Raw genomic sequence first — 12720 nt, forward strand, 5'->3', positions numbered from 1 at the left:
CATCAAATATTTAACGGCACGTGGAAAGCTCAGAGTTTCGATGACGCATATGTGCCATTTTTATAGAAAAACAAATGGCGTTAATTATTTGACGAACAACTTCGCAAGTAAACGCTGTCATACAAGCCCAGGAAATAAGTTCAGTAGCGGGGTTTGGTACGCCGCTAACGGTTGCTCTGTAGGCAATGAAAAAACACGTATTATCTAAATGAAGCCCTCGCTGCCGCAGGGATGTCTCTGAGCTGTTCCAAAAGTGTTACGCGCAGTCCATGGGTCAGGAACCTTAACTAAATATTTTTAAGTGGTTTAATTTGGACCATAATGCAGAAGTTCCTTTTATTGTTTTGCAGGCTTACATATATCCGTGCTCAGTAATTAAGATTTAGGACTTTTTCACTGACTCAAATATTCTGTTCAGTTCCACTTATTGCTTTTATAAAGGAAGGCAGAAGTCTGTGCGTGATAAATTTACTCAGCCTAATAGGTTCGTGCATGATTTTGGCTAATAATTGCCATACACAACCCGTGTCAAGATTAACAGCATAAAACAGGTGTTCTTAACTGTGTTGTTCGTGACACATGACTCCTTTATTAGCTAGCCATATTTACATTTAACATCGCTAACATGTACTCTACTGGTGCCGCTTGATTTTACATATGTGTCTGCATCTTAACTAATCTTAATTAGGAAGCGCTTATGGCACGACATTGACAAGATTGAATTTTGCAATTTAAGAAGGTGGTCTGCACCTTTATTACAAAAACATCAAGATCCTACTTACCGACTGGAAGCACACCAATAATTGCAATCATAGTTAGGATTGATAGTGATTGGTAAGGCGTCATTTTCTGCAAAGAAATAGCAATGCTTTATCTCATGCGGATTGGCCATTAACGACTTTGCCCCTATATACTCTTGGCTCGTACATAGAAATTACGGTGAGATACTATTTTCCTTAAAACGCGATGCTCTACAACCAAAGCTAGGCGCAATGAATGTAAGCTGCATGGATTTATAATGAAGTGGTTTTTATAAAAGCCTGTGAAGTGTAACTTTTAAACTATTTAATAGGTATAAGCAATCAATTTTTAAGTGAAGTCGTTTTTTAACATGGCAGTCATGTCCTGTGCATAGCCAAAGAGCCTATGAAAGGCTTGCCGAATGAGTCGGTCTAATTAAGAAAATGTTGATATTTTTCAAGAGCCCATGAAAAGCTCTGTACTAAAATTATAAAACGTCGCGCAGTAGCAACAGTTATATTAGCAGTCTTGTCCGCAACACAAATATTTTGAGCCTGTTTCCATAGCAACGAACGTATATATGGGTGATCGAAAATGAGGCCTCTCCACTCCCCCCTCAGCTCAACCCACGCCGACGCGCAAGAAAAAAAAAATGCAATTGCAATGGCTGCTCACCACGCCCCTTCGCGCCCGCCTAACTAGGGAGCGTCCAATGAGCTGGCGCGTACAGCAGCTCCCCTGACGCCAGTGGGGAGGTTTGCGCACGGCGGTATCTCGCCCAAATTGTTTGCGAGCGGTTGCCAGGAGCAGTTCTGAAACATTATTTGCAAAATATGGGTTCCACACAAAGGTTTCAAAATTGACTCGAATACTAACTGGAACCACCTCCATGGATTTCGTATTACAATTTCGCTGCAAATAGCATTTCAGTTCAGTTCAGTCGATCTGTCGTGTCCGACTCTTCGTGAAGCTATGGACCACATCACGCCATGCTTTCCGGTCTCTCACTATCTTCCTAACATCACATAACATAAATAGCATTTCAGGGACCACTTAATGTAATGCAGAGAAATGTATTTTATTTCACCAACAATACATAATTCTGTATAGCGTCGGAATTCGGTATAGAAAATTCTGACGATCTGTGGCCATGCTTACATTGGAAAAACTGAGCAGTGCCTTTATATACGCCCCGTGGAACACAAGAATTCATTTAGTCAAGACTGCTAGAACTTTGCTGACCTTTGCCGAGATTGCAAAAGATTAGGAAAGCTTACGCAATGTGTGGCAAATTTTGAAAATAATACTGTTCATTTTACACACCCAAGCAAATTAATTCGCGAGCTTGAGGAATCCTATTACATTTCAAAATCAATTGACACTGTCACATTAACAACCCCTGGAATAGCATTCCTTCATAACAAATGAGTTGCGTGCGCTTGTTCTGTGCCGTTGCTCTCGTATTTACTTGACGTTTTGAGGCCTAGGTAGAGCTGGGTCCCGTGCATGAGAGGGCTGATGTCCGGCTTTTTAGTCGCTTTCCTAGAAAGCACTCTAGGGGTGTTACAGCAGTGAGATGAACGGTGTATAGCTGTAATATGCGTTAATGTAAATAAGACATATTGACCTAATTATCCCGCTGAGGTGGCTGAATTAAAGAATGCGACTACTCATGATGAGCACTGGGTTTTATGCTGGCTGCTGCTGCCGAGTTTCAACTGGGGTAGAAAGCATGACACTCGTGTAGAGTGATTAAATCCCTGTCAAGGAAATTGAGGTTGTCAAAAGGATCCGGAGTCCTCCACGCCTCTGGCCTGAGCCACCTTGGGAAATACGCAAGCTATTTTTTTTCTCTTCTCTATAGAAAAGCAACCCCATCGGCCCGGAATTCAGACCGGGAAATTTCCTAAATAAAAACTGTCATTCTACAGGTTGCCAGCAGGCTTTATGTTTAGACAACGCGGGCAGCAAATTATGAGCGGTTAAATGTATTAAGGGAATCAAAACCAGTCAATTACTCAAGTATGGAACCCATTCGTTTGTTCTTTGAACTTCCGCGTTCTTGTATGTTATCTCATCCCACCTATGGATAACTGATCAAAAAGGCAACCGGGCGAACATGACTTGTTACCACTTCGTTTTGGGTACCAACATTTTCAAGCTGTACTGTAAATTGAGCTTCTTTGTCAGTACGATGATTATTTGTGTAGTAGAAGTATACTTTATGACAGTGAGCAATTCACCTGATGACAAAGGGCCCGATCTTGTTCTGGGCCTCATTACCATTATGCGGCCCGAGACAGGCTGAGTACACTAATAATGAAGGAGGCCCTAGCCGTGCCCAGGCTTGGGGCTGCCAGGCTGAGTTGCATTCGGAAGCCAGGCAGCGTTTTCAGCATAATTGGTACGGTGTGAGGTCTTCTACTTTGCCATATGTGCTGTTCATACGGGTTACTCTATGAACACAATAAATACGACACCATGATGCACATAGAGGCTGAATGTCCCGACGCCGAGATTTTCAGCGTAAAACATGTCCAGCTTTGAAGTCGGCAGGCAGCTGCTACCACTGCTGCATGTACTATCAGGTCCCATAGGAAGTGCCTATTCACTGTATATGAAGGCAGCTTTAGAAGGCAGAGTCACGAACGGAAGTCTATGCTATTATTGCTTCAGAACTATGTCTATTATCGCTTCAGAACTATGCCGTAAAACCTCGTGAGAATGCAAAAGGAGTGAAAAAACTTGTCTCAAACATCCCAGCAACTAGAAGGCGTGAGAGGACAACGACAATGCCAACCTGGGGTGAATACTGCTGCTCACTTCACCCATAGGATGTATTACAGCTATTTAAATTGTTATCTCTGCCAGTGCACTTATATAGCAAGACAAGAACATGCTTTCTAGAAAATTAATCTTTTTTCTAAAAGTGGTTTTTGCAGTCCAGAAAAAACAGTAGTAGAAGAGTACATTTATTTGGTCGGTGCAATATTCCCAACTGAACAATACAAGGAGAGATAAAAGAACAAGTTATCAATATTTCGACATCTTTTAGCCTGTGATTGTTATTTTGAAGGAACGCATGGGGGGCACTGTGTAAAGCTCTTCTTCTCAATCATGCATACGTTTTCACAATAAAATTATGTCTTCCAACCATTCCACATACTTTTTCTTACTAAGTTCTCATATTTCGATGGTGGCCGCGACTGTACAACGTCTTGTCAATCGAAGACTGACATATGACATGAATTAGTCTATGACATGCATTTGTAGCACTGCTACCTTGCTCTATTGGTAACAGTAAAGAGATTTAAATTGAAACCCGCAGTGCCCTTGCAGAGCATACACTAGCCTAACAATCGATTGCTCATAAATATTATCAAGCAAGAGAAACCTTGCTACTACCAGACCAAAACATCAATAGATAACTGTATTTTAAGCACTCCATATGCATTGCAATTATTTAGAGAAGTAGAAACAAGCATAAAATTTCGAGCAATCTGTAGAGCGTTGCTTTTCTCAGGCGACTAGGGAGTAAATATGTGTTTTCTATGATACCCAATTGTGGTTCATGGAATCTTTGCGACCTAGAGTTTATAAATAAAAAGCTAAAATGTGGACACGATTTTTTCTGCTGCAGTGAGCTTAGAGAACTTGACGTCCTGCGTCTTCAAGAATACCCTTAACTTTAAATAGAATTATGTGTTATTCTTTTCAATGGACTGTCACTTCATGCCACCCTTGTGTCAGTGAATCTGTTGCTCAACGATATTAGATACAGCTGAGTTACAATGACGAGTTTTAGACTTTAGCAGCATGGCATTTGCTATTTCATTTCGCGTCACATGAAACCACAGCGTCTGTTCAGGCTATGCCAATAACCAGTGATGTATGACCTAGGGAACTGGGGGCTCTCACCATATAGGAACGCTCCCGTAGCGCACTCAGTGTCTGCTTAGCAAAGCGCAGGGCCACAAAATGTAAAAACATATTGCATGATAATCGCAGAAATTTTAACGTAATATATTCATCCCAGTATTTTGCTGATGACTATGAAGGTAATATAGAATACCCTGGTATTAACTCTTGAGTAACCGAAGGCAGCTAAATATCAAAAGTAAGACTGCCCCTATGGGCCAAGCTAACCACCAGGAGTTCATTTGGTTCGGCTTATAGGGGTGAACATCAGAAAACGGCTTAGGCTGTGAGACGTACTAGTGGAGGGCTTCGAACGTTTCGATCGACTGGGGTTCTTTAACGCACGCTGACATGGAACCGCACACGAGCGCCTAGCTTTTCATCTCCAGCGAAGAGCGGTTGCTGCGGCCAAGATTTGATCCCGAATTATTAGGCACAGCAGTCTAGCGCCATAACCACTGCATCAGCGGGTTAACTTGTAGAGAATCTGGTGGTTAGATGATGGTAAACAAGCAGGTAATTGTTATTTTAGATGGGCTTGTAATAAAAATTTTTATCACTGACAAAGTACAGAAAGTAGAATGAGGAGCATACCATTTAGAGAGAGCATACGGCAGGAAAGGATACTTTCTGTTTTATAGCCGATAGGACCAAAGAAAAGGGGCACATTTAAGCTTCGCCGTCAATGGTACGACGCGATCTTGTTTCACATACAGGGAGGAAGATTTATTTTTTGTATACTTATGATGTTTTATCTTTTTATACACCAATGCTTAGCATAAGCAAACATGGGATTTCTGTTCTGAGCACTTTCACACCTTAAGCACAGTTTAATGTTTGCAATTATTACAAATTATGATATATATATATATATATATATATATATATATATATATATATATATATATATATATATATATATATATATATATATATATATATATATATATATCAATTAAACAGTCTAATATTTTATAATTAGCATAATCAAGCATTTGCTTTTCATTTTAAGCATTTCGACACCATTAAACACCTTTTGGCTCTTTACAATTTCTTCAATTATTGAAATAATTACAACAATCAAATTATTGCGTTATCGCCTATTAAACGCCAATCAGAGATCAACAAGTAGCTTTCCAAATTGCCTCGATAAAGTTTTTTTTACGCTGACCCTGATTGTTACCGACACCCGGTAACGAACTACTCCGCCGATGGCTTTTGAACTGTACGAGTTGCATAAGCTAACGCTTAGAAGAACCACGATTGCTTTTGTACATAACGCGATGCAGTTTGGATCAATGCGCACACGTGGGCGGATGCGTGGAGCCCTATGAGAACGACTCTAGTGTTGTTCAATAACCGAAGAGCTATTTAATGACAACGTTCTAGTGTAGGGGCGCCCTTCTCTTCCTGCTTCCCTTGGATCTTGATATAAGAGCTCTGTGATGGGTATTGCGTGGGCAGTTGGCGAGATAGACGCGCGCGCAATAAAATAAACCAGAGTACAGCTCGACTGAACCTTCAGACGCAACTACGACGAAGATAAATAATTATTTCACATATTTTGGCCAGTTCCACATCAAGCTATTGTGTATTATACATTTTAAATATCACTTAGTTCCGCTGAGTAGTGAAAACACTTTCATACTAAAGCGGCTTGCCCTAAGGCAATTGCGGTGAAAAGTTTTTTTGGCACATTACTTATGTAGCAGGCACTACTCATATATTGTACTCTTATTTATGCACTGGAGAAATGCTGCAACTTATTATAGTTTATTGAGAATATCAAAAGCGATTTCGTTCTGAAAGCACGTAGCTAAAAAGACCCATCCAGCTGCAACCGTTAAGTGCATTATATCAAGTGATGAAATTTTCTTAAACCTTACATGGTTACAGTAAAATTTGGCTTTTATATCCAGCACATTTTGACTTCAGGTGGGATTTCCCTGCAGTGATATACAACGATGGGAACTTATTTTCACGTTTTAATTAGGAAGCTTATCGATTACGAAGGCGGCATCCGAACACAATCAAACGAATTGAGGCTCTGGAGTCTTAATTGTCAACGCGTCCTAAGCAATCTGGAGAATTATGAATTAGAGAACGTATGCTACAGCATTTCAAGGAATATCTATAACCGGTCTAAGTACTATTTATTACTGAGAATGTGTCTGTCTACTTCTGGGTATACCGCGTGGGTAGTTTTTCTTTGTGCCAGTGATTATTCTTTCTTCCGACCATACCGATAATACACAAAAGACTTGAAAACGTTACTGCAGTGTTAAATACAGATGATCTTGAAAAGTATCAGTGTTGTTTGCGATCAATAAACATACGGCTGAATATTTACGCATTCTATAATGTTAAGATGACACTACGGAGCAACATAAGTTGTCTTATAAGGATAGAATACTAGCTCTTAATCATAAAACAACAGCACTCTTACTGGAGCAATATTTTTTAAAGTGCAAAAGAACGAGAACAGAAGTACAGGTATCGCCGCTACAACTCTTTCCCGTGATTACAAGCTCCATGATGCGTCAGGGATCCCGGAGGCTTGTAAATATGCATGGCGATTTCATATCTGAATTCTTAAATACGTTTAGTTTCGGTACTGCCATGCTCACATTTATCACGCATAGAGGTGGGCAAAAAGATGGTATGAATCTTGAAATACACAGAAAGGCTGCGCTTGTTGGCTTCACAGGCGGTCAGTTTTGTTTCGGCATATACCTTGGTTTCGGTGCTTCGTAATCACAGCTTTGCACTTTGCACGCCGACATGGTTTCGTATTCGACGCAAATTAGTTTAGAACCACGTACCAGCAGGGGAAGTTTATGTTATTCTCAAAGAAGGTTACTTCGGGAAGCGGTGCCCCATTCGAAAATCTGGTATGAAGGGTATGCGGGATTGGTTGTGTCGGTTAATTGCGCAGGATGAAGAAGCACAGAACCGGGTGGAGCTGTGATAGAGTCGCACCTTGTATTACTCAGCGGCCCTAGTTTATTGGTGAGACAATGGACGCTCTGAAAAGCATTGTACACTATTAAAATGCGTGGGCACTTATTACGAGAAAATATAAGGTGCGACAATCAGTATTTCCGTCTCAGTTCTTCGGAGCTCCATACGAGTGCTTAACCCCTGCCCACGCCGGCCGCGGAAGCATTTCGTATTATCACGACTTCCGTAGCGTAACTGCGCGCTTTGCGGATATTTTCCTCAAGCTATGAAAATCAATTGTTGTGAAACGATGGTCCCTTAAGATCGCCCAATCCTTTTAATGCCCGTTTAGCGGTTTCACCGGATCCCACATGCATGGCAAGCTTCAGAATTTTCGAATGTATCTCACAATACGTTTAATTGCCAATGTAATCTCTTCTGTCGCCATCTATAGAGCTGCTAGGGGCTCCAGTGTATGACATAACGAATACTTCAGCTTCATATGCGAAGTGCAGAGAGCAAGGGCTGCAACTTTCACGTAAACCAATTAGCTTGTAAACGCACAAAGAACCGTTAAACAGAGAACAGCTCGGTTGATTTTGTTAGGAAATACAGCAGCGACGGATATGAAAGAGGTTGCGGGAAGCAGGCCTTTCTATCCTGCCATAATGCATGGTTGACCCCGTCCTACGTTTTTAAAAACGCCATCTTGTAGCTGTCGTTATTGGTAATTTGTGACGTTGGCTGGGCGATGCCAGTGGCCGCACCCGTAGCCCTGTTAGCTGCCGACAGTGCCCCCTTGACGGCATTCGAGCATACTTGATATCCTGCTAGTCGAGCCAGCTCAATTCTAAAGATCATCGCTTTGCGGCGACAAAGGCCACTGAAGTGCACAGCGATGTTTGCCACCAGACCTTCGTCGTAGTGCTCGGGAACGGGATCTGTGCAAAGGAAACGAAAGCTCCCGCTAGTGATAGCTTGAATTACGCTTGCTGTTAGAGAGCACCGGTCACCGTGCGGCAGTTATCAAGGAGATCTTGTTGACGTCATGGTTCGCGTGTTTTTCTTCTCGTGCCTAATACGGAAAACTTAGTTTCAGGTACAGTGACCGGAACAAGAGCTATTCAACATCGAATCGAAATATCTCCACAATAAGTGCGCCCTTTTCAGACACAAAAGTGACAAAGAAGTCATCAAAGGTCTCTCTACAAAACTGTGCTACACATTAAAATTGCGATAAAGCGGTCGCCAGTGTCCTTCTAAAAATCAATTCTTTGTAGCCATACATGCATTTAATAAACCTTGCAATAAATTCTGCTCGTGGTTTTATGACGCGCGACTGAGATTTCAAATGGCAATTCTTGGCATGAAAGACTCGTAAGTGCTTTAGGGCAGATATCTGTGTATTGTTGTTTAGAATGATAATACTGACAGCCACGTTAAGTGCAGTAAACGTTCTGTCAGTATAATTTATTATTGTTATCTAGGCGCAGTTTTCTAGTCGCTAAACTGAGCAGTTACGAACGGCACGTTTTCAACTTGTGCTACGAAAGTGTCCTTTCAAAACTGTTTAATGCACCGGGTATTGTTTTATAGAAATCTGAAAGCTTCACCAAATATACAGTGTGCTGTCGCTTTTTAAGACGCCCCCCTTCCTTCCATAAAAGATCCTGTTCAGACATCCAGCCAGTAGCACGAGAGGTAGAAGCAACAACTGTAACTTCTAATAATTCTCTGCAGCCATGGGTGACGAATATTCGAGGAATGATCCCGATATTCAAGGAAGAGTTTCTAATCTTCTAGAAATAAAAATGCGTTTGCACATGTCATCACCATTTTGTTCAGCAACTACAAGAGCTACGCCGATCACAATGCTTTCAGTGCAGTAAACCATGAAGAAAGGGTAGACAATATCTATACAAAACACCGAGTCTTTAGTAACACACGAGCGAAAGCATGGAGGGGAACAATTGTTCTTTAATTTGGTTAACCAGGGTGAGAAGTCAGGCAACATGCAACTACTGGCGTGCTTAGCTGGAGGTTTGACAGTAGAAAATAACCATGTGCGGCTGGTGCTACCCGATTGCGTGCCCCCCCCCCCCCCCCTCCTCTCGTTTCCCGTGCTCAGATTATAAACTGAGCTATAGCAGCATATTGTGTTAGTGTGACAAGTTGGTTAACAATCAGAGCTTTGGTCAATTGAACAACCTAGCATGGGAAGAGCTACTGCTGTACCACAGGAGGCACATAGATATGACATAAAAGCGCAACACTGGGAGCAGTGCGCTAGCAGCCTTATGCAACCTTGGTTTCATTTTATAGTATTTAACTTGTTTAAGAGACTAAGGCTAAGAAAAATATCGTGGTTGTGGCCTTATGAAATCTTGGCCATCGAGGGTCTGAATGTGCGTTTGTAACGCACGATGCGCAGTACTCAGGTGCATTGGTTTTTGCCTCCACCGAAAAGCGGTCACTGCTGCCGGCATTCGACCCCGCATCCTTGGATACAGCAGTCCAGCGCCCTAAAGACTGAGTCACCTCGATGTGTGGGGCACCACCTTCGGAATCAAGACTATTGTATTGAAAATATGGGCTTTCTGATACTCAGGCAAGGTGCTAAAGGGTTTTGGGGCTTTAGCATGCGTATAGAGCAAGGAAAAGTTGTGGATATATGGGTTGCGTTAGTGTTGATTGAGAGAGACAATTATGTGTAACGGTAAGTTGTAAGAAATACTGATAAGAAGTACCCCCCCCCCCCCCAAATAAAAAAAAATAATCAGATGGCACTGCTTCGGTCTGGGCCGATTGTTTTACCATTTCATGGTATAACAATACATTGTGACTTCTGATAAACTTACGTCTTTGAAAACTCCTTGAGGAATCCAACGGACACTTTTTTGGAAATTGGTTCTGCTTCGAGGTACACACAGTCATCTGGTGAATACTGAATTAAACACAGGATTGTTTCTAACTATTAAAAATTTCTAAATAAAATAGTTTTGTTGTTTACGCGTTGTAAAATACTATTCATTATTGTGTCTCTTTTGTTTCTGCACTTTATCCATTTTGCGTCTCACAGGTATAGACGAATTAAAATCGAGGTAAACGTTTCTGCATGAAACTAATGTTATGCGTTTTAAACTCCGTTTTTTTTTTTTTTGTGAAAACAACGAATAACTGTCGACGGTAAAATGAGACTCACTATAATAACCTGTACTGAGATCCCTTTCGCGGACTACATATCACTTCTTTAGCTTCTCAGAAAGAACCATACTGCGCTGTGAAGCTATTTTCTAGTCGCAGTCGTAGGCATTCCTTATAAATACGGTTTAATTTTGATTCAGGACTTAATAATTATTTTTGTTTTAAGGCCAATGGACCACCTAAAAAAACATGTGATAAAAGGATACCAGGTTTTTTTGCAGCTTTGAGTAAATAAATGTTGCTAAGCATCTATGATGGAGGAGTGCCAAACATTTATTTCGAAAGGTCTCATACAGATACCGGAGACGAACAAGAATTTTTTCAACCATCGTTAGCCTCATCCTGATTGGCCGCTAGATCTTGATCCACAGTTCTTAAATACGGGCAAAGGCAATTTAGGCAGTTCTTCCGGACGATACCATTGGTGTAGCCAGGTTAAAAACCTTACAATCTCAGTGTGAAAGCAATTCTTCGTACGGTAGAAACCAAAGAGGAATGCTGTGCCTTGCTTATTGCGGAGCGCGCACAAAAAAGAAACGATTACAACTAATGAAGCACGCGGATTTGATCACCGGAATCTCCCGTATGAAGTGAGTTCAGAACGTTGTAGCTATCGCCACAGCCACCCATACCACCTGAAGACTAAAACGCGGTCTCACGCTGTTCATCACTAAAATTGTGATTTTCTTCGTGTGATAAAATAACGGCTTGAGGGTAGTTCTTTCTTCTATTGTATTCAATGTCACCGTTAAGCCTAATATTAAAAATGCAATGTTGGAAACCAGGCTTCCTTGAAATACTCGATAATGTGCATCAATTTTCATGCCTGGTTTTTGATGGAAAGCGTCGTGACTGCTACGAAAATATAGGGTAATTTTAACGGTAGTTTTCTCACAGTTCGACATGCGTAGATGGTCTTATATACCTAAGTATGTATTGAGCCTTAACTCAGTCCTGCCAGGGTGGCGCAGTGGTTACGGCGCTCAAATATACTATGACAACGGATGCGGAATCGAATCCCGGGCACGGCAATCGGGTTTAGATGGGGCGAAAAGCAAGTTGCCCGTGTGATGTGCGATCTCTGTGCACTTTGAAGAGCCCCACGCAGTCTAAGTTGCCAGAGCCTTCCACTACAGCGTCTCTCGTAACCTGAGCCACATGAGCATTACCTCAAGGATGCATTACAAATTAGGTAAACGGTTGTCGATGGGCCGAAAAACTAGTCGCCCGTGTGCTGTGCGATATCCGTACACGTTAAAGTATCCCGGAAGGTTTACTATTCCGGAGCCCTCCACTACAACGTCTCTCGTAACCTGAGTCGCTTTCGAACGTTAGCCCCTTACATCAAACATGAGCATTAAATCAAGGATGCATTTCAAATTGAATGACTCCGCTCTTCAAATGACCCCGCTCTTAAAAAAAAAAAACTCTAAGAGGAGAATCTAATGGTAAACTAGAGTTGCCAAGGAGATGCAAATGTGAAAAAGACTGTACCGGGTTGTCTATGATCAGCGCCGAAGTAGAAAAGAGTCATCCAGTTGTACGTTCTCACCAGGAATAAGCCAATTATTCGGTGGGATATATAAAGGAGAGGTTTATGTACTTCGAAGTTCTAACTCTTTATTCTTGAAATGTCAAACTTTTTTTTTAAATGTCGTGAAATGTCACTTACGAGCAAAATATTTTAAAGCAATTTGCAGCCACCTGCTCGATGTAAAGCGAGAAACATGCTTTTCTACAAATGTCATTGCAGACTATCACAAAAGGGTGTAAACCTGCCGAAAGTGTGGCACAAAAAACAAAAGAGCTTCACGGCTAAGCCAAAATACAGTCTCAATATGTCAGTTTTACAATGCGCGATTCGCATTATTTAAATAAAAAACGTATTTCCAGCGAAAAAATAAAGTTTATGAGTCT

General features: G+C 41.4%; 1 long non-coding RNA gene across 1 annotated transcript in view; it reads right to left on the reverse strand.

Annotated features, from left to right (window-relative positions):
• The window catches only part of LOC146193475 (uncharacterized), a 92795-nt gene extending 80420 nt beyond the window's left edge, over positions 1-12375 (reverse strand). The window contains exons 1-2 of the long non-coding RNA XR_014706458.1: positions 12298-12375; positions 783-849 (exon numbers count right to left, since the gene is read on the reverse strand). This is a non-coding gene — a long non-coding RNA (uncharacterized LOC146193475). The remainder of the gene's footprint in view (positions 1-782; positions 850-12297) is intronic.
• Positions 12376-12720: the final 345 nt, after the last annotated feature.

Source organism: Amblyomma maculatum, chromosome 4 (assembly GCF_055883805.1).
Source record: "Amblyomma maculatum isolate TAMU_Amacu chromosome 4, ASM5588380v1, whole genome shotgun sequence".
Lineage (NCBI taxonomy): Eukaryota > Metazoa > Arthropoda > Arachnida > Ixodida > Ixodidae > Amblyomma > Amblyomma maculatum.